The sequence below is a fragment of the Benincasa hispida genome, chromosome 6 (assembly GCF_009727055.1).
Source record: "Benincasa hispida cultivar B227 chromosome 6, ASM972705v1, whole genome shotgun sequence".
Lineage (NCBI taxonomy): Eukaryota > Viridiplantae > Streptophyta > Magnoliopsida > Cucurbitales > Cucurbitaceae > Benincasa > Benincasa hispida.
Genome location: NC_052354.1, coordinates 32,151,672 through 32,172,586, shown reverse-complemented (window position 1 = coordinate 32,172,586; position 20,915 = coordinate 32,151,672).

Below are 20,915 nucleotides of genomic sequence, written 5' to 3'. Positions count from 1 at the left end.
TTAGTTTGAGACACCTTAGCTTTGCCCTTCGCCAAAGGAACAATGTAGTGAATTACCCGATGTGATCTTGTGAAAATCTTGAAAAGTTTGATGAACGCCATATTTTTATATACGTTTTATCTTAAAATCATGATTAAATCATGTCAAAATTAGGTATAAGGTGTGTTATTAAAATCCCAAGAAGTTTTAAGTTAGTCAAAATAAGTTATTATATGTTTATGAGTCATTTTGGATGATTTAAGGATGTTTTGAAGTGAATTAGGATATTCTGAGATGACTTTAACAATGTCATAATTTTGAAGGATAACTAGAGAAATTGTCCTGATGTGACTGCATTGCATTGTGCCCTAAATCCAGTCGAACGGGATTTTTGTAGCAGTTTATATTTTACTACTTTTTCACTCCCAAACCATTCTTTAACCCCAATTCAACTAGGTTCATAGAGCATGAATTTCAATGATTAGTCCTACAAGATCTCCTAAAGATGATACAGTGAATGTCATTGATAATGTTAAAAAAGGAAATGTTGATTTGGATGATAAGGAAAGAATGCATGATATGTTTACTAGCAATGTTAAATTAAATGATGATTGTTTTTGTGAATGCCACTGTGGGCAAAACTTTTGATTCCAGGATGTTCTAGGATTGACATGAAAAAAATCACCTTGGGATCCGACATGATTGATAACCCCATATGGCTAAAGGACATTAAACCAAGCCCTACTTGGGAGGCAACCCAAGTTTTTAAATGCTTTATTTAAATTTTTGTCTTTAGTTTTTTTTTTTAATTTTTTTATAGAGTCACTCATAGCTTTCATTTTTTCAAGATCGTCATTTAACACAAAAAAGTACTCATTCCACTAGCTTATCCGATGGACTCCTGTACACTCTTAAGCTTGTATTTCTATCTCTCTCTCTTTCTCATGCATTGAGGACAATGCATATTTTTAAGTTTGGGGTAGGAGGTCATTCATACTTTTGTGTTGTTGGTTTTCATCTTGCTATGCATGCTAATGTGGTTTTATTGATAATATACATGTTTATTTTTTTGAAAATTGGAGAAAATTTTAAAATTTTTTATTGAGATTTGAGGAGATGATGAGAGTTCTTTGTTGTGTGTTGTTGATGTTGATTATCCATGATGAGATTTGAATATGCATGATTGGATGACTTATTATGGAAATAGAAGAGTAATATCTTAAGTAATGATCTATTTATGACCCTTTTTGAGTCTCTCATATCATGAGCACGTAGTCACTTTGATTTAGAAATTTTAACTAAAAGTATGATCATATTAAGTGTATTTGGTTGTCACCTCAAAAGGCCCCACCGGTTAGAGAGTTGATGTACATGATGATTTGTAATGTTAGACTAAGAGGAAAAGAAAAGAATATTATGTTTGCCTCTGAAAAAAAAAATAGTGTACATTTATGTGCTTAAAAGGAAAATATCTTTATTGTTTAAACTTGTAATGTGCATGCATAGATAGGGGTAAAAAGAGCTACCTTTTATGTGATCAATTAAGACATCTGGGAATTGACTAGGTACGGTTTCCTGTGATGAATGTGTGAAAACTATTGCCCCTAAGTAAAAGAATGCAAGTTTAAAGCCCTTTGTTGCTAATATTAAGGCACATTAGTGGACATATTTCTTGAAATGTGTATATACTTAATGATTGGTGCATGAGTCAGAGTAGGGGAAAATTGGAGAAGCTTTCTTGAACCTAACTATTAGTTCCTGTGTTTTAAATTGAATGTGGCTTGCACACAAGCACATGGGAGATAAATTGATTTGACCATGAATGATGATAACAATGGACTTGCTTGATTATTTTTATGCAGGTCTCTATTTGGCTATTTTCTGAGGCATGAGTTACTAACATACTTACCTAGAACTTCTCTATGATCTTTTCTTATATTTGCTCGGGACTAGAAAAGTCTTAAGTTTAGGATGGTGAAACGCACACAAGATGTGCGTTATTTGCCTTAGATTTAGGATGTTTTTATATGATTTTATAAGATTTGATGTGTTAGCTAATGATTTTTAGTTTATATATTAGAGAATGGAATTATATTCAAAGTGAGCCAAAAAGGATCAAATTATGCCTAAAGAAGTTAAAACCGAGCATTGGATCAAAGGGAGAGAAGAAAAATAAGGAAGAAAATATGAAGATTTGCCAACTACCATCTTTTGTCCGTCATTAAAAGGATAGCGTAATGCATAGGGTAGCTACGTTGCCCCGTTATGCTGTAGCTACCCTAAGTGGAGTGTCGTTACACTACAACTTATGACGAAAAAAGGTTGAGCATGTTAAGGATTCAGTGTCGCTACGATACAAAGAGCATAGTCTTACACTACAACAACAAAAAAACCATGCTACGTTGCAGCCGAGAGTTGCGACGTTGCCTTTCCATAAATGAAAAATCCCGCATTTTAGGAAAGATCTTGAGTTTCAAGTTTTCTTCCTCTATATATTTTGGATGATCTTCAATATTTAGAAGGGGGAATTATACCTAAAAGAAGGAATTACACCCGAAATGGAGGAATTACCCTCGAAAGGGAGGAATTACATCAAAAGAGAGATTTACACCCAAAAAGAGACATCAAGGACAAAATTTTGACCTAAAGAGAGAGTTTATGCATTAGAGGGATATTTTGAAGGTCGTTTAAGTTCCCGAGGTGATGATCAAGGCGAGCTTGGAGGATTCAAGAGATCAAAGAAGTTTTCAAGAGGATTCTTCTACGGTTCCCTTTTATTTCTCTAAATCTTATGCTTGAATAGATGTATGAAAATATGTTTGTGCAGCTATGAGTGGCTAAGCTTGCTTGTTTTAGAGTATTAATGAAGTTTTTATGAATTTGGATTGAGTTTAGTTCTTTTCATGGATATTGTTGAACTCTTTGCTTTTTATGGTATCGTATTTCATTCTTATTGATTGGCCATCGATGATTTGCTATGTTGAATGTTTAATTGAGAGATAGAATATTTTATCGAATTTATATCATTAAATCATTATGAATTTTTAGTTAGGTTAATAGTGAAAGTTGTTGATGACAATTTTTAATGCTTTGTTTCTTAATATGATTTCATCATATTTAATTATCAATTAAGTTGCAAGAGAATAGGCTATTTTTAGAGAAAGTAATCTTGAGTTAAGTTTCTAGACTTAGGCATAGTGTTCATACATGATTCTATGAATTGACTAGGGTAGATCTAATGAAGTAATTAACATATTCAATACCCTAGAACACTCTGATTCTCAGATTTCCAAAACACTTTTATTGCTTTACAAAACCTAAAATTCAAACTCGATTTCAATTCCTTAACTAAAATTGACACAATTCTGAGATAGCTAAACAACAACTATTAACTTGATCCCAGAGCACTACTACAGAAATTGGATTACTTGACATTTTTCTAATGTCAAGTAAAGGGTATACTTGACGCTAATAAAAGTGTCGAGTATTCGACTGTCAAGTATATTGTGATAACTTGATACTAAAAAAATGTCAAGAGAAATATTTCTTGACACAATTTTCGTGTCAAAAATATAATACATTTGACATTGATGACATGTCAAGTGTATTAATTCTTAACACTTATTACATATCATATGTGATTACTCTTGACATTTTTTATTTGTCAACAGTATAATATCAATAATGACCCAACATGGACAGAAAACTTCTCCTATTCGACCCTGTTGTCAAGTTTCTTTAGGAGCCTAAGTAGCTAAACCTATATCTCTATGGCTAGCTGAAACTTAGATCAGTTTCATGCAATTTCTAAATTCTATGGTGTATCTTATCTCTATGGCTCTTAGTCTCGTATTCCTATCTCTAAATCAAGTTTTATCTTAACATTCTCAACATTAAGATTCCACTAACATGTTAAATTAAGTGTCACTTCAATTTAACAAGACTGCAGTAAACTCAACAAAGGAAATGTAAAGATTAAGGCAACATGATAAATTAGCATTAACTCAAGCCATATGAAAGGATCGAATCTCGTGTGGAAGTACGTGAACATGTGTGCTTTTAATTTATATTTTGAATATACATTAGAAATATAAAGAAATTAAAATATTTCATTAAACATGCTTTAATAGTAAAGTACATAGGTTTAAGAAAAGCTTACCTTTGAAGATCTTCTTCAACTTTTTTCTCTGCACGAACTCTTCCACAAACAAGAACGGTAATCAATGGATAGTCACCAGTACATGTCTTCCCTACTATGTCTCAGGGAGGAGTAAAGGTTTGTAGGAACCAAGATTTAGAAGAGAATGGCCAAAAAGGAAGAGAAATAATTTATTTGTGATGATTTTGAGATTAAAAGATAATTGAGACCCTCCTCTGTGTCTTTAAAAAAAAAAAAAAAGATTTTTTTTTTTGTTAGAGTTGATCATTTTTTCACGTACACACAAGTGAGTTATTTTAACTCCCCACTCGCTCTATAGTTAACATAAAATTAGTCGTATTAAACTAAAGGGAAATTATTTCAAATGACAAAACTGCTGAAAATATTTACAAAATATAGCAAAATCTCAAAATCTGTCAATCATAGATACTAATAGACACCGATAGACTTCTATCAGTATCTATTGATAGATACTGATAGAAATCTATCAGTGTCTAGTATCTATCATTGACAGATTTTTCTAAGATTTTGCTATATTTTGTAAATATTTTGGTTTATTTTTCTATATTTGAAAACAAACCTAAATTAAATCTAATTTAATTTAATATAAAATTAATTTTAATAACTTAGTTATTTAAATATCTCATTTTTAAATAATATTTATTTAAATCATATTCAAATAAACATCTCTCATATAACCTACAGTTTTAATATGAATCTTATTCATATTAATTTTAACCTATAATTTTCTATATAAATCTCATTCATATAATTAATAGTTGAATCTTATTCCTCTCTTACATATACTTTACTTTTGAATCTCATCAAAATAAACTTTATACATGTTATTAATTGTAACTTATACAATTAATTTACATTTCTTAATTTTATTTGAATAATTCAAATTATTCCAAAACTAACTGGTTCTCATATTACCCTTAGTGAGCTAGTATGGGGACCTAATGGAACTACAGATTAGAAGCTCCATTGATACGAGATTAAATTAATTAAACTTTTTAATTAAATAATCAACCTTCATTAACTATGGATCGCTCCATTAAAGACCCACAGTTGCACTCTTCGTACCGTAGAATTACCTTTTACTCCTTAAGTAGCATTGATCCCTCTAATGAACAACCAATTTATAGTCCAACTATAAACTAAATTCCTCTCAGGCTAATGAGAGGGTGAGGCCTCATTGTTCAAGACCTAAAACCAGTCTTTAAGGGAGCAATTCATCAACTTACTCTAAAATGAGAAAGAGTGAACTTCATCTTGTTTAGCTATTCCCTACTTAGATAAATCTCCAAAATGGTAGGCTTATTGAGTCGACGACTCGGCCCATTCTCACCCATACAAATTAAAAGACTACCTTCATAGATAGAAGTTCATAACTCACTCAGAATTAAGGTAGAGTAGCCTATGGTTATCCTATAAAATGTTAATCTCTTCAGTCAACAGTGTTATAAAGAGAGATTAATCCATTCGTGGTTCGGTCTTATACAAACTCTTTGTATAGGATACCCCACTCGCATGCCTCCACATGAATGATTTAGATCAAATCGTTTGTAACTTACAACTCTTGTAACATTTACGAAGTGATCATTTCCATAGTGTCACCAAGATAAGGCACCAAACTTTATCTATATACTACAAACCTTTTAGGTTATTATTTGAACAAGATCCACCCATATATCAACCACATACTGTTCAAGTTATATACAATAACCTTGGATCATAGTTTATTGGATTGAGTTATACACAAATGTTAGCTCTAAAAAAAAACTAAGTTTATGGCCTTAACTTTCCTATATTTGGGTAATCTTTGTACTTTATTTGTCTTATTTTGTAGGAGAATTGACCCAATGGAGCAAGTACGTTGCAAGGATGAAGAATCAAGCAAAAAGGAAGGAAAAACCAGGAGTTAAATGCACCAAATCAAGCTTAGATGCAAAAGGAAAACTCTGCCCTGTTCTAGTGTTGCAACGCTCTTCATTTGCTTAAGTTTAATGTTCATTCGACGTTGAAAAGCAGTAGCATCAAGTGCAGAGCAACATTGCAACGCTGCCCCAAGCGTCACGACACTCCAGAGTTGGGTCATCGCCAGCATTCCAATGCATCTCAATGCTTGAACTTCTACGCTAAAAGACAGAACACTCAGCGTTGCAATGCTTGGAATAAGCGTTGCAATGCTACGACGATTGATGAAAATTTGTGCAATGCACGACGCAACCAAGCATTGGACACATCGTTACAACGCCTGCTTGACGCTTTCCAATGCGCACCGTAGCATTGCAACGCTGCACAAAACCTGTAAATAAGGCGTTGGGGGTCAGCCTTCCATCATCTAATTCATGATCGCATTCCTATAGAAAAATACCTCCGAATATAGTGAAATTTGAGAGTTTAGTCCAGTTTTGGGAGCCATTGAAGTCAAATTACTGAGCAATTGTCGCCATAGTCAGCCTCGATTCTCTTTTAATCATTATAATTCCAATATACCTTTTAGAGGTTAGGTAATTTTCTTGATATAGTTTGTATGTCTTAATTCTTGAAGCTTACTAGTTTAATTTATTCAATTGTTTGTGAACCCTTTTGGTGGATTCATTTTATTATTAATAGAGTTTCGATAAATTTTTCCAACCAAATTTATTGAATTTCTTGTATACAAAATCATTCTAACCTGTGCATAATTGCTTGATTAAGTTGCACGTATTAGGATCACATGTTTAAGGTCTATACTGTTTTTAGCCAAATTCATGTATGCCTTAGTATAATCCTTCCCAAATAAATCATGCTATAAGATGTGGTTGTCCAGCTTGTAGTGTGTCTCAATAATTGAACCATTTCTTAATGCTTTTCAATTTTAACTTGTATGTCACTGAGAAGGAAAAGTTTTAAACTGAATTAGTGTTGGTTTAGATTTTTATCAAAATTGACTAATTGGGCTATTATAATTTCTAATAGGTTGAGGGATTCATATAATTGGAGAAATTAACTAGTACCTAATGATAGAAAATAAAAAACATACAAACTAATCCTAAGATTTTCCCTAAATTTGATTCAACCCTTTTCTGTGCTAACTTTTATTTTTCCCTGTTTGATTTTTAATTTATTTTATAAAACAAAAACAAAACCATAAAAACCTTTTTAAGTGGAATTCATAAATTAGCCTAAGTTGATTCAACAGTCTCCCTGTGGATCCGACCGGGTCTTACCACTTTACTACGTTTGTGGTATAAGCCTTGGATCGGTGAAAATAAATTATCTTTGTTCGGGCCAGGGCGGTTACGACAACGCTAGTTGATGACATACAGAAATGGATGTCATCTTAGGCCTTTTACTTAGAATTATGAAGGTTGTTAGGCAGAATATGCGTCAATCATGTTAGGAATTCACGAGAAAAAGAGTTTGCGTCGATCAGCTTGTTGAATCTCAGCTAACCCGTTATTTTTCGTTATTATGCATCCAATGTTCTATTTTTGTAGCTAAAATAGGAAATGGATGCAAATACAGAAATCGGACCACCGCATACGGAGAAACACTCCATCGCAAAGGCAAATGCATCGATTAATGCATGGATGTTGCGGTAATCAACCGTATGCGTCCATCGCATGGGAGTTGCGCTTGTCAAGCGATTGCGGTCATCATGTAGAGTTGCAGTATTAAGCGAATGTGGCCATTGAATGATTACGGCCATGCGACAACGCATTCTAATAGAAACAACACAAGGTTGGTGGAATGAACGCATCAGCGCATCTACCTCGAGAAAAACTAAAAGATGATGTTGACATTTCACTTACCAGCCGTTAGTGGCAAAGGTTCAGAAAGGACTAACGTGCAGAATGTCAGACTCAAAGCAGTCCAATTAATGCTGTCGACGACCCAAGCTCTATAAATAGAGGCCGATGAGTTGAAATTTAAGTTATCTGGGGAGGATCCTTGTGAACCAGGGACTTTCCTCGTGATCCAGACAAAATGCGTGAAAAGATGCTTGAGTGTTCTTCACCTCCTTCATCCATTTCGAGTGACGACCGGAGCCTTTGACCGGAGTTAGATCTCGAGAGAGTCAGCTCCTCCGCCCATCTATGGCACCACCGACAGCCTTGACGCACATCCGCTGGAAGCAAATCTTTGCTTCCAGCCAGTCATTTCATTTCTCTTTCTTTTCTTATATTGTATTGTATGGCATTTTGTGATTAAGGAATTAATACAATGTGTTTTCAACGCATTTCTCTGTTCCTTCGACTCCATCTCCATCTTCTTTGCTTAGCATCTTTACTTTCATTGCAACACTTAGTGGGATTGCTTGGGTATTGCATACTTAGTCATGTGGATTAGGGATATGAAGCATGTAGCATTCCACCGAGTGTGCGTTGCGCGAGTGTGTAAGTAACCTTATTTGCTTAGTGTGAAGCTGCTGTAACGCCTGTCTATAGGCTAACGCATTGCTTGTCTATGAGTAAATTCAGCAACAATCAGTTGTCCAGGAGGGTAAATGGTTGGTCGCATTAAGCAATGTATGCATTGTTCACTAGGGATAGTAACAATATTAGGTCAGCAAAGTTCATGCGGTTACCTTGTCCTATGAGAACTTCATTCATCATTTAGGCATACTTGGGAGAGTAGTCTAAAACACAAATCTAAGACTCGGGAGAGCAAATTGGAACGCATAGGCAAGAATGGGGACCTTAGAGATAAGCTCTGTTTGTCAACACTGTATCGCATGCACCCTAGGAATAGGTATGATATTATGTGGTCGCCTTATTTGTGTGTGTGTCACTTTGTCATCACATAAATAAGAATAGAGGCTTATGTGTAGGTCCATAGACTTATCGCATATATTGCATGCATTCTAACGTTAGAAGTCGTAGCATTCGCACTGAGAGGTGGTTTACTATTGTATGAGTGTTGCATGATTGCATGGCTTGCGTCGACTAGGGTTTCACTTGCGGTCACTCTTAAGGGTTACAATGAAATCATCTCTGCATTTTATCTATTTTCCTATACATTTATTTTATGTCAAGTGTTGTTATGTCTCTACCTCTCATGCATATTCTCATTGCTTTATTTGTTAGATAGGAGTAGGAGTAGGATTAACTAGCAACATCCCTTCCATTCTTTTATTTAAACCGCCGCATGCACATCACCGCAAACATATAGCTACAAGTCCCTGTGTTCAACCTCAGATTACCCGAGAAACTTGCGTTCACGTTATACTTGTCATGAGCGTGAGAAAACTTGTGGCAGGACGCATGGTCATCGCATACATTTGTTAACGCATTATCCTTCCAACCATGACCATTGACGTATGACTATCAACGCATATCATAGGAACATGCATCGTATACTGCGTCCAAGGGATTTTATTTGTTAAATAATTTGACTTTTAAATTTTCATCATCACTAGTCCCGAAGCTCGAACAACAAATAACATAACTTTTTATTTTATTAATTAAACAATTCGTTTATACAAGATTACAAACTACAAGATCCATGAGATTTAGGGCATTAATTTCAACGTTCTTTCACTTATCCTAAAGCTAGTAGAGTGTACAATACAATGTACATTACAAAGTAAGTACACAATATGAAACACCGGAACCCTCATAGAATCCTTAGGTTGAGAGATGAACTCGGAGTTGAAGCCTTCGAAGAAAAATTGTGGTTAAGTACCTAAACTATGCCTTGGAGGAAGCATAGTACTTAGGAAAATTTCTAAGTGTTGAAGGCATAGTAGATTGGAGTTAAAATTTGGCTAAGTGTCCAAAGTATGCTATGAGAATAAGAGTTGGATTCATAGCATAGTAAAGAATGGAGAATTTTGGCTAAGTTCAACTCATAGTATAATTGAGGAAATAAGTCATAGCATAGTTAACAAAGTCATAGCGTAGTAAGTGAAGTCATAGCATAGCTAAGGAAGCTCAACTCATACCATAATGGAGTAAAATCCTACGATGTTGGGTGCATGTTAGGTGCATCCTAAGATAAACTTTGGACAATTTTGGATGCATAGAAACTATGCTATGAGAAAGAAGAAACTATGTTATGAGCATGAGGATCTATGCTGTGAGCATAAGATACTATGTTGTGAGCATGAGGAGCTATGCTGTGAACATGAGGAGCTATAGTGTAAGCATATGGAACTATGCTATGAGCATGAGGAGCCATGCTTTGAGATGAGGGACAAGGTGAAAGCGTAGGGAAGAATGGTTAAGTGTTGAGTAAATCATGCGTTGAACTATGCACAATCAAGAGAGGAAATAAGGTTGGGTGCATAGAGTAAAGTTGGTGAACACATAGGGTATTCAAGGGGAGAATTTAGCTAAGTGTTGGACAACATATGACACTATAAATGGAGAAAACCCCAAATATTGAAGTGTTAGACACATAAATGATGAAGTGGGCGTAAAGATGACCATGTGGGCGCATAATTTGAGATGAAGATAGGCAAAGTGGATGCATGGCTATGCCTTGAGCTCAAAGGAGAAAACTATGCTTTGATAAGGAGATGAAAACTAAGGAAGAATGAAGTTGAGGAAGAGTTTGATGCATAGGGGAAGAGCTAGACGCATAGAAGAACTTTATGGATTCCATTTTGGGTCTTTGAAGGGTAAGATGGAAGCATGAGACAATCCCTTGGGAAAGAGTTATACTAAGAAAACCTAATTGTCATAGTTAGACGCATACCTAAGAAGGAAGACACGGTTGGACATATAACCATGCCATGAGCTCAAAGAAGGAAGCTATGTTATGAGAGGAAGACAAGTTGGTAGCATAGTTAGAGAACCATACGTACAAACCTAGAGAATCGTGGGCACATAGGAAGTGATGATTGGACGCATGACAAGGTTGGTTGGTGAGGTACCATCCGCTGACTTAGTTACCTGGGGAGCAAGATCGAATTGACAGTGAAATGAGGTACGTGACTCGACCAAATGAAGTATTGGACTGAGCCAAGAATGAGGTGGATGCATGAGAGAGCATGCAAAGGGTTGAAGTGCCACTTCAAGGGAAGCTATGTGTTGGCCTATGCATGGTGAAGACACATAGGTCTTGCACGCAAGTAGGAAATGTCAAAAGTGTCGCATTGGGCTTTGCATGGTGTTGACGCATAGGTTTTCCATGCACGTGAAGTGTCATGTGTTGAGGACATGAGAAAAATGACAAGGATAATCTTGGTTGCCTATAAATACCCAATGAGGTCTCATTTCACCTCACAACTCAAATCTCCTCAAAGAAGACCCAAAAAGGAAAGAGTTAGAGAGAATTAAGGTTTTCGGAGAGAGGCCTATGTGTTGAAGAGAGTGCCTATGCATTGAGCACCTGACCATGTGCCCAACTTGATGTCCATGTGTTAGGTAGAGCTGTCAAGGTATCCTGGAATGCTGCCATGTGCCCAATTGCCTTAAGGAAAGATCAACCTTGTGCCTATAGTTGTCCAAGGGTGCTCAAAGGCCTAGTTTCACATATGTTAGGGTTGATAAGACAAATTTAGGGCCAAGAAGGTGTTCTAAGGTTAATTTAACCCTAAACTTGAGATTCTAAAGTTATTATAAATCATTATAGGCTCAAGATTCAATGAAGGACTTAGAAAGATAAGAGGGAAACCTAAAAAGAGGAACTACTACCAGTTAAGTGTAAGTGACTGTTTTTAAAAGAAAATATTGGTTTAGCAAAGCTTAAAAATTATGCTTCCATGCTTGAGTTGTTAAAACTCTAGTTTAAATGTTCATGTATTGCTAAAAGTATTGGTTTTTTAAAGAGAAATTCAAACCATTAGATATAGTACGTGCACGTATGAAAAGTGTTATGCATTGAGTTGGTTCCGCATTAGTAATGACTGGAGGTGTGCGAATGGTTCCACCTCAGTGCCTGGAAGTATTGAGTTGATCTACCATAGAAAAGTCTGGGTACAGGTTTGATGTATGATTTATTATGCCTTTAGTAAGATAAATGAAATGCTTTTCTATATAAGATTTATCGTGTGTGTGTTTGTTAATTCAAAAGTATTTGAATTACTAATCGTGTTTTAAAATGTCACTCACTAGACTTTTCGACTTACATTTTCAAAAAATGTCCGCCACCCCCCCCCCCAAAGGTAGCTACAAAAGGAGTTCCAACAACAAGTTCTAAGACGCCACGCGAGGTAAAGGTTTGCAACATACTAGGGTTGAAATGTTGCTAGCAAATCATGTGCTTGGAATTAGGTTGTCTTGGTTAGGATTGAACTTGTATAAACAATGTAATAAGTTGTATTTGATTAGTTGGGCTAATAATCGTTGTGCATGCACTTAGTTATGGGTTTAATAAACTAAAGCAAGTTAAATTGGATAGTAGGTACCATAGAAAGAGTGGTATCTGTCATCCTCACACCACCTACCGGGGGATAAAAATGAGCTCGGGAGGGGGTGTAACACAATACAATAAACTAGGGCATACACTATACCAGTAATACCATAAAGTTATAGCATCCACATGATTGGATTCCTTAAACATTTAGCTCATAGCTAGAATAGAATGAACAGATTTCATTAATTCTAACCCATGAGTACAGTGTCAACAATTAAGAGTAGAAAATAAAAAATGAAAATAAGTGTAAAGAAAAACTAAACAAATGCTGAAAAAAATACAGTAACAAGACTTCTTTGAATAAAATCTCACTCTCTAATGCTCACTTGGTCGAATTCAACCTCTTTCAAGGGTGAATCCTCTATCTATAATCTCTCACAGGGTAGGAAATGATCTAGAACTAGGGCTCTTCAGAGGACTCTCATTCTTGAAGGTTTACTTACTAATTCTTCCAAGGTCTAATAAATTTTGTTGATCCTTGAAGAAGGGGACCTTCACTCCTTTATATAGGCCAAGATTGTTGAGAGATGACCAAAAATCAACCTCTAAATGTCTCTCAAGTATTTTTAGTGTTGAAAAATGGCTTTGGATTGAAAAAGAAGCAACCATAAATGTAGGCACGATTTGGTAAATTAGGATTTTCGAGGTAGGGGTGTTCTTCCTATTGATGCGGGCACATCAAAATACAAATTTGCAAAACAATTAAAAACCCTAGTAAATACTCATAAAATCACTCCAATATATTAAAATCTCACTATAGACAGTTCAAATATATGCTCTTAATCATTTCACCCAATTTAGGCCATCATATCCTCTTTTTACTAAAGTAGTGTACCAAAATATATATCAAATCATGCACGTTGTGACATTTATCATTAAACACTTTTCAAATTCTGATAGTATACCATGATGGATCCTTTTATCTAGTATAGTACCATTGGAGCACTTCACTACCTTACAAATACCTATCCTAACATTTCATAAATTGTGAATCATTTAAGCCCAATTTTGAAACATCTCACTAATATCCATTAGAAAGTTGTAGAGCAGATCTTAGGATACCTAAATGATACTGATACAATAAGGTTATTAATTTAGTCTAGCGATGATTTATCCATCTGTATCTCCTTTTTCCCCTTTTTTATGAGGATTGGCCTCCAAGGTTGATGATAAAAAAAAGTCTATAGTAGGCTATTGTGTATTTATGGGGAATACTCCAGCTTCTTGGTCATCAAAGAAGCTAACAGTCATTGCAAGATTAAGTACTGAGTTTGAATATAGTGCATTAACACACACCTTTATTGAGGTAATCTAACTTTAACAACTTGTTAAAGAAATGAGAGTCACCACACCATATGTTCCAATCATCTGGTGTAATGACATAAGTGCAAGGCTTTAATAGTCAATCCTCATTTTCATGCACGAACCAAACACATCAAAATCGATGTGCACTTTGTTAGAACTCACATTCTTCATGGAGTGCTTGAGGTTTGTTATGTATCCTCAACATATCAAATATCTAACTATTTAGCCAAGCCACTTACTTACGCTCAATTTAACTATTTACAGACCAAACTCGGTGTTGTTGATTTCCTCTCTCGTTTGAGGGGGATGTAAAGGGGAAAACACACAACTTAAACAATGAAGGAGTCACCTCATAATGATTCTAGAATTTTCCTTTATTTATATTTCTTGTAATTCTATTGTTCATTGTTCAATTATGTACAACCAGGTGTCAAGGTAGTTATTCTTTATTATTCTTTGAAACCCTAACTCTAGGGTTGTATATTTGTAAATACATCATCTCTACCTCTATTGAAATTCAATTAAAGTAGTCAATATTTCCCCATTTTCAGTGCCTATAATATTGATTGAATTTACCCAAGATATCTTTCGATGGATGAAGTTTTCGAAATATTTTGGGTATAAAGTCAGATAGGTAAGTGCAGTATTTAGGATATTTAAATTTTTGTGTTATTCAGTTGGATGGGTCAGAACATCTAGATGGTGTATACTAGTGATGAACATTGTGACGGGATGATGAATATGGAAGTGATAATGGCAGTGAGGTATATGGAGTTTGAATATACCTTGGAGAGGCAAATTTGACCCTATTGTTGATGTGTGTATCTTTGACCAACATTTGTAGTTTGGCTCCTTTTCGAGAACGTCATTTGATGACTTTAATACCAATTGATGCAACATGTGAAGGTATTAGGCCAAATTCATGGTCAAACACAGAAGTCTATCTGTTAAATGAGAGAGTGTTCTCCTCAAAATGATATTTCCAAAAACTTCCTATTACAACCATAAAGTGCCTATTTATAGCCTTATAAGAAAATAAGATAATTAACTAATTAATTCTAAAATACTAATTGAACACTAATTATTCTAAATTAGCGACTAACCAAATATTAAACTCAAATTTACTACTTATCTTGTAATTCTCTTCATCATATTATTATTTTCAATAATAATAATAGTAACTATTATTATTATTAATAATCTTATTATATTTTTTAAAAACTTTATGAACTTTATTATTCACTTTTGAAACCTAATGGGGTGTTTCGACCATGGAGTTAAGAAGTGTAGAGTTAACTTCACTCTTTGTTTGGCCCAAAAAGTTTGTGGGTACCACTACTAAAAAACTCCCACTATGGGACAAGGAGTTCACAACTCCTTAAACTTCAAGTTCACACCTCCCCTTCTTACCCCAAACACTTCTAAGGATTTTAATTTTTTTTTTTTAAGTTTAAAGGTACTAGTTATGTCACAATCGCACCCTCATAAGGGTCTCGAGGTGATTGTGCGATGCTTGTTTTCGCCCTCGAACAAGTCTATCAATCCAAACTTGAATAGTTGATGGCATAATGGGTATTTCTCACAACCTCCATCCCCATTCTTGAGAAAAGGTTTTAGAAAACGGGTTTAGAGGAAAAGATTTTCAAAAACATTTGAAAGCATGATTAAGTAATGAAGATTAGTCGTACAGCTAGACAGCAATAAGCAACAACATCGCTTTATAACATACATCTCACTGGTATGAGGATATGATGATTAGTCTTACCCTTATATAGTGCATTCTGAACAAAAACACATCTGCCACCCTAGCATTTGGAAATGGGCGAGCGGTTATAGAAAAGTACATAGAAAGTAAACTACCTCGCAAAAAGAAATACATAGGATGAAAGCATGGTAAAAAAGGATGGAGGCAGACATACGACCATGGAATACACGCCTAGACAAGTATGACCGTGACATTCTCCCCTACTCAATTGGTTGACGTCCCCGTCAACCAACTCTACTTGAACTCAGCAAATTGTTGAGCAGTTGCCTTGAGGTCTTTTGCGCACTCCCAACGAACTTCTCTATCTTGGAGGCTTTTCCACCTCTCTAGGAATTCTTCCAAACCTGGTCTTGGTCTTCTAATTTTGTCGCTTCTTCCATAAGGTCTCTCATTGGCTTCTTCCTCTGTCGTTCTCTTCGTCATGGCAGGTGGATAGGTCACCACCTTACATCGCTCATTGGTAAGGTTGGGGTGATAGGGTTGCAATCTACTTACATGGATGATAGGATGAATCTCCATCAATGATGGTAATTGCCCCCGATAAGAGGCTTTCTCAACCCTTTCGATGACTTCCACCGGTCCTCTACAGCCGTTCACAAGGCGACGTTCTCTTTGGCCTGGACATCGAAACTGTCTTAGGCACAATCTTACCTTAAATTTGTCCCCTATTAGGAACTCTTGGCATCTGGGCTTCCTTCTCCTCTCCTTTGGAGGCAGGGACTTGTGTAAACTGTCCGGCTCGACAATATGACACTTTTACAAGACACACAGAATGTCTTAAGAGGCTTTCTCTTCCGTGGTTCCATCTGACTCATGGATAAGGTCCTTCTCCAACTGGAGGGTCGAGATCATCTTTATTCCATTTAGTTGTTTGATCCCGGCATGCACAACTATGGGCGTAGACCCTGTGAGCACTAAGCATTTGGTGAGAGGTATTGGTATTACCTTATGCTCAAGCAAGAATTCCATCCCCAATATCACGTCAAAGTCTTCCATTTTAACGATCACAAAATCGGCAAGGCCACTCCAATCCTCAAACTTTACAACTGTTATCTTTACCATTCCTATAATAGGCAAGGCCACAGAGTTCACTACTTTCATTTTACTTGCGCCTCCTTCCCAACGGAGATTCAACTATCTAGCTTTTGCTTCAAACATAATGGGTTGCTCTCGAGTCGACCATGGTACTTTTGGCCGTTCTATGGTTAACCCAAACATCTACATATCCACCTTTTTATGTTCATTTGTTTCTCCCATATTCTTCTGGAGGGTAGCTAAAAATCTTAGGGCCCCAATGGGTTTCATTTTCCTCTGTTTGTATATTCTTGCTCTTTATCTGAACAGCTTTGCCTTTCGAGTCCAAGGCTAACGAGGCTTGAAAAGCGTTAAAGGCTGCTTGTTTCGGACGTTCACTTGCTTTGTGCTACCCCTTGCATATATAACAGGATAGGGGCCGATAAAAATTCTATTGATTTTACCCCCGCCAAGTATTTCCAATCTTCTGTTGAAGTGGTTTGTCATCCCCACTAATGTCTCTATCTTCCCCACTATTTCTCGATGGGCTCGAACCATTGCTCTTTCTTCCTCTATTAGGGGATCTCGAGTGTTGTCTCATCTCTTGAGATTCGTTAGTTAAGTCGAACAATCGTTCGGTCACTGCGTACGCAGCTGGGAGATCCTGTACTTTCTATTCATACAATTTTGTTTTTGCCCACGGTTTCAGACCTTCGAAAAAACAGAAAACTTTGTCTTTTTTAGACATATCTCTTATGTCTAACATCAACTCGAAAAATTGCACATAGTCTCTAGTGACAGTATGTTTCAACTCTCGTAGCTTATGTCTGGCCAAAATTTCAACATTCTTGGGGAAGAACTGAGAACGTAACTTTTGTTTCAGTCTCTCACACGTGTTGATGGTGCACCGACCCTCTTGGATGTCCATGAAACGAGACCTTCACCATAACTTGGCATCCTTTACTAGATGCATCATTGCTAAAGTGATCTTTGACTCTTCAGTTGTTCTGTTCGTAGCTCTAAAATACTGCCCCATATCAAAGATAAAATTTTCTAGCATTTTCGCGTCACGAGCCCCACATAAGGGTTTAGGCTCGGGTACTTTTACCCTATTCAATTGGACTGCACCTCCAGCTGGGGCTTGATTTCCCACTCCCATTGTGAGGTTAACTCTTGCACTGATGTCTGCAATCTTTGTCCAGGCGACATCGAGGGTGGCTCAAAAGTCTTCCAATAACTCAGTCCCCATCTAAATTATTGCTTTCTACGAGTTGTTTAGTTCTTCGACATTCTCTTCCATAGGGGCAATAGAGCCCCACGAGCCATCCCCATGCTCGAAAATACCAGTCCTTATAGCTTTTGCCTCTAGGTTCTCAACCCTTGTCAACAATTCCCTGACAGGCATCCCGTCTAAATGGCCAACCACCACATCGATTTCATCGATCTTGTTAGGCTTTTTGAATCAAATTTCTAGGAACTAAACTTGATCAGGGACTTCTACTAGATAGAGCATTTGCTCTTCTATCTCGACCAATCAGTCAACATGGGACTTGTCCAACTGTTTCGTAGCAGACATGATCATAACTTCTTAACTACAAGCCGACTTGGCTTTGATATCAATTACCACAATCGCACCCTCATAAGGGCCATGAGGCGATTGTGCGATACTTGTTCTCGCCCTCGAACAAGTTAGCCAATCCAAATCTGAATAGCCGATGGCATAATGGACATTTCTCACAACCTCTACCCCCATTCTTGAGAAAATGTTTTGGAAAACAGATTTAGAGGAAAAGATTTTCGCAAACGTTTGAAAGCATGATTAAGCAATGAAGATTAGTCGTATAACTAGAAAGCAATAAGTAACAACACGACTTTATAGCATACAACTCACTGGTATGAGGATATGATGATTAGTCTTACCCCCATATAGTGCATTTGAACAAAAACACATCCGCCACTTGCATATGGAAATGGGCAAGCGGTCATACACTAAGAAAAGTATATAGAAAGTAAACTACCTAATAAAAGGAAATACATAGGATGAAAGCATGGTAAAAAGGGGTGGAGACGGACATGCGGCCATGGGCAACATGCCCTGGACAAGCATGACCGTGACACCATACACGTGGTGGTTGTATTTTATATTATTAAACATTACAGTTAACTTTTATAAAATAATAATAATAATAATAATAATTTGATTGAAATAGGTAAATTATTTTATGTAAAAAAATATATATGTTTATAGTTGTACTTTATTTCATAAAAGATGGTTGCTTATTTATTTGCAAACCTATTATAATTCTTAAACTTTTTGCATTCCATTATAGGTTATAAATTAAGAAAAATTCATAAATTTTAGAACTAATTTACAAAAATAGTGAATTTTTTTTAGTGTAGAATTAAATCTTATAATTAGATCATGTTACATTCCCACACAAATGTCATAAATATGTTCTTTACCTATTTTAACATAAATATCACAAATGTCATAAAGCCTTTCGTATTGTAACATCTTATTGATCAATTTAATGATTGTATTTATTCATAAAATTTTATTTGTTTTATTTGTCATCTTTAAAATTGTAAACGGTTTTGTTAAATTCTTTTGATTTTTTATAAAAACATTATAAATGAATTTAAGTGATTAACTTTGATTATATTAATACTTTCGGTAAAATAGTATTTGAACTTTTATAGTTTCAAAACTTTTGAACTTCCATTTTTATTTTTTGAAAAAAAAATAGGAAAAAGAATAAATTCAAGCTTTTCATAAATACGAAAAATAAACTTAACAAAAATTATATTAAACTAAATAATATATTTAAAAATAAAAAATAAAACTTTATAAAATATTCACAAACATGAAAAATAAAATCCTATTAATAATTCTCATTATTATGATACAACAATAGTTTTTATAAACGACGTTATCATGGTTGAGTCTAATTATTTTTTTTTTTAACTGTAGTTGAAAATAAAAAAGAAAGAAATAATACACACAAACATATATATAGAAAATAGGTGCAATCATAAAAAGAAAAATAATAAGAGAATGAATACATTAAAAAAAAAAGTGTAATTGGTTGATGACAACCATAGTAAATGAATAATCATCTATATGAAAGAGAGAGATTTTAAGTAGGTACCATTTCCAAAAGAGAGAAAAATATAGACAATAAAAACAACATATATATTGTTGTTTAAAATAAGTAGAATATGGCATTTCAATATTTGTAAAAATGAAAGAATGAGAAAGAAAAATATATAAATGTAAAAAAGAAGAAGTTGATGATATACCTCTTAAATTGTTGTTGCAATAAGAAGCATTTCTATAGTCGTAGAAATTGAAAAAGTGAGAGGAAAAAAATAATACAAAAATCAAAAAGAAATTATTTCAAATGGTAAAACTATTGAAAATATTTACAAGATATAACAAAATTTTCAAATTATCAATGATAAACGCTGATAGACGATAATTCTAAAATTTTGTCATATTTTATAAATATTTTGATTTATTTTTATATATTTAAAAACAGTCCAAAATCAAATATAAAAATATAAAAAGAGTTGATAATATACCTTTCAAACTCTTGTTGATTGAGAAGAGTAGGTGATTTATAGTTGTAGGATAGGAAATGAAGAGGTTACAGAGCTTTAGACATTCTATAACTTTTGATATTCAATAATTAAAATGATAAAAATTTGCTTTTTCATATTTCAATCTATTAAATGATATTTAACAAACCTAAAATATATACAAACTTTGAGATAGAAAAGCATCAAAGAAGAAGGAAGAAAAAGGCAAACCTCGTGTTGTTGTCGGAGATGAGTGAAACATGATAGTTGTATGGAATAAAGTATTTATAAACTAACTTTTGATATTCTATGGTTGAATATAATTAAATGATGAAAATAAAATTGTTGAGATCATTTTGATGTCGCTCCCAAAAAACCGCCAATCAAATAATATTATAAATTATCGAACAAACTACTCATATTAACTAGTAGTACAATCGATAAATCCGGGATGAAAACTATAGGGAAGTATGGAAAATTAGTTCATGAAACTCATTTTTAGTTAAAGTGGTAAAATGGGGGAGGTTGGTATGAATTGGATAAGTCAAACTACATTAAAAATAAAATATAGAAATGTAATTAATCAAGACTTCCTATTTTAAAGGAATTGAGTTGTCCAATGTAATTTAGGTCATCGAATTTTAATAACACGACTTAACCTTTCTTGCCTATCTAGCCAGATTAATTAGAATCCTACTTAACCGTCCTTAATATCTAATTAGTTAATATGTGAAGACGAATATGCTCTAAACATATTTAATC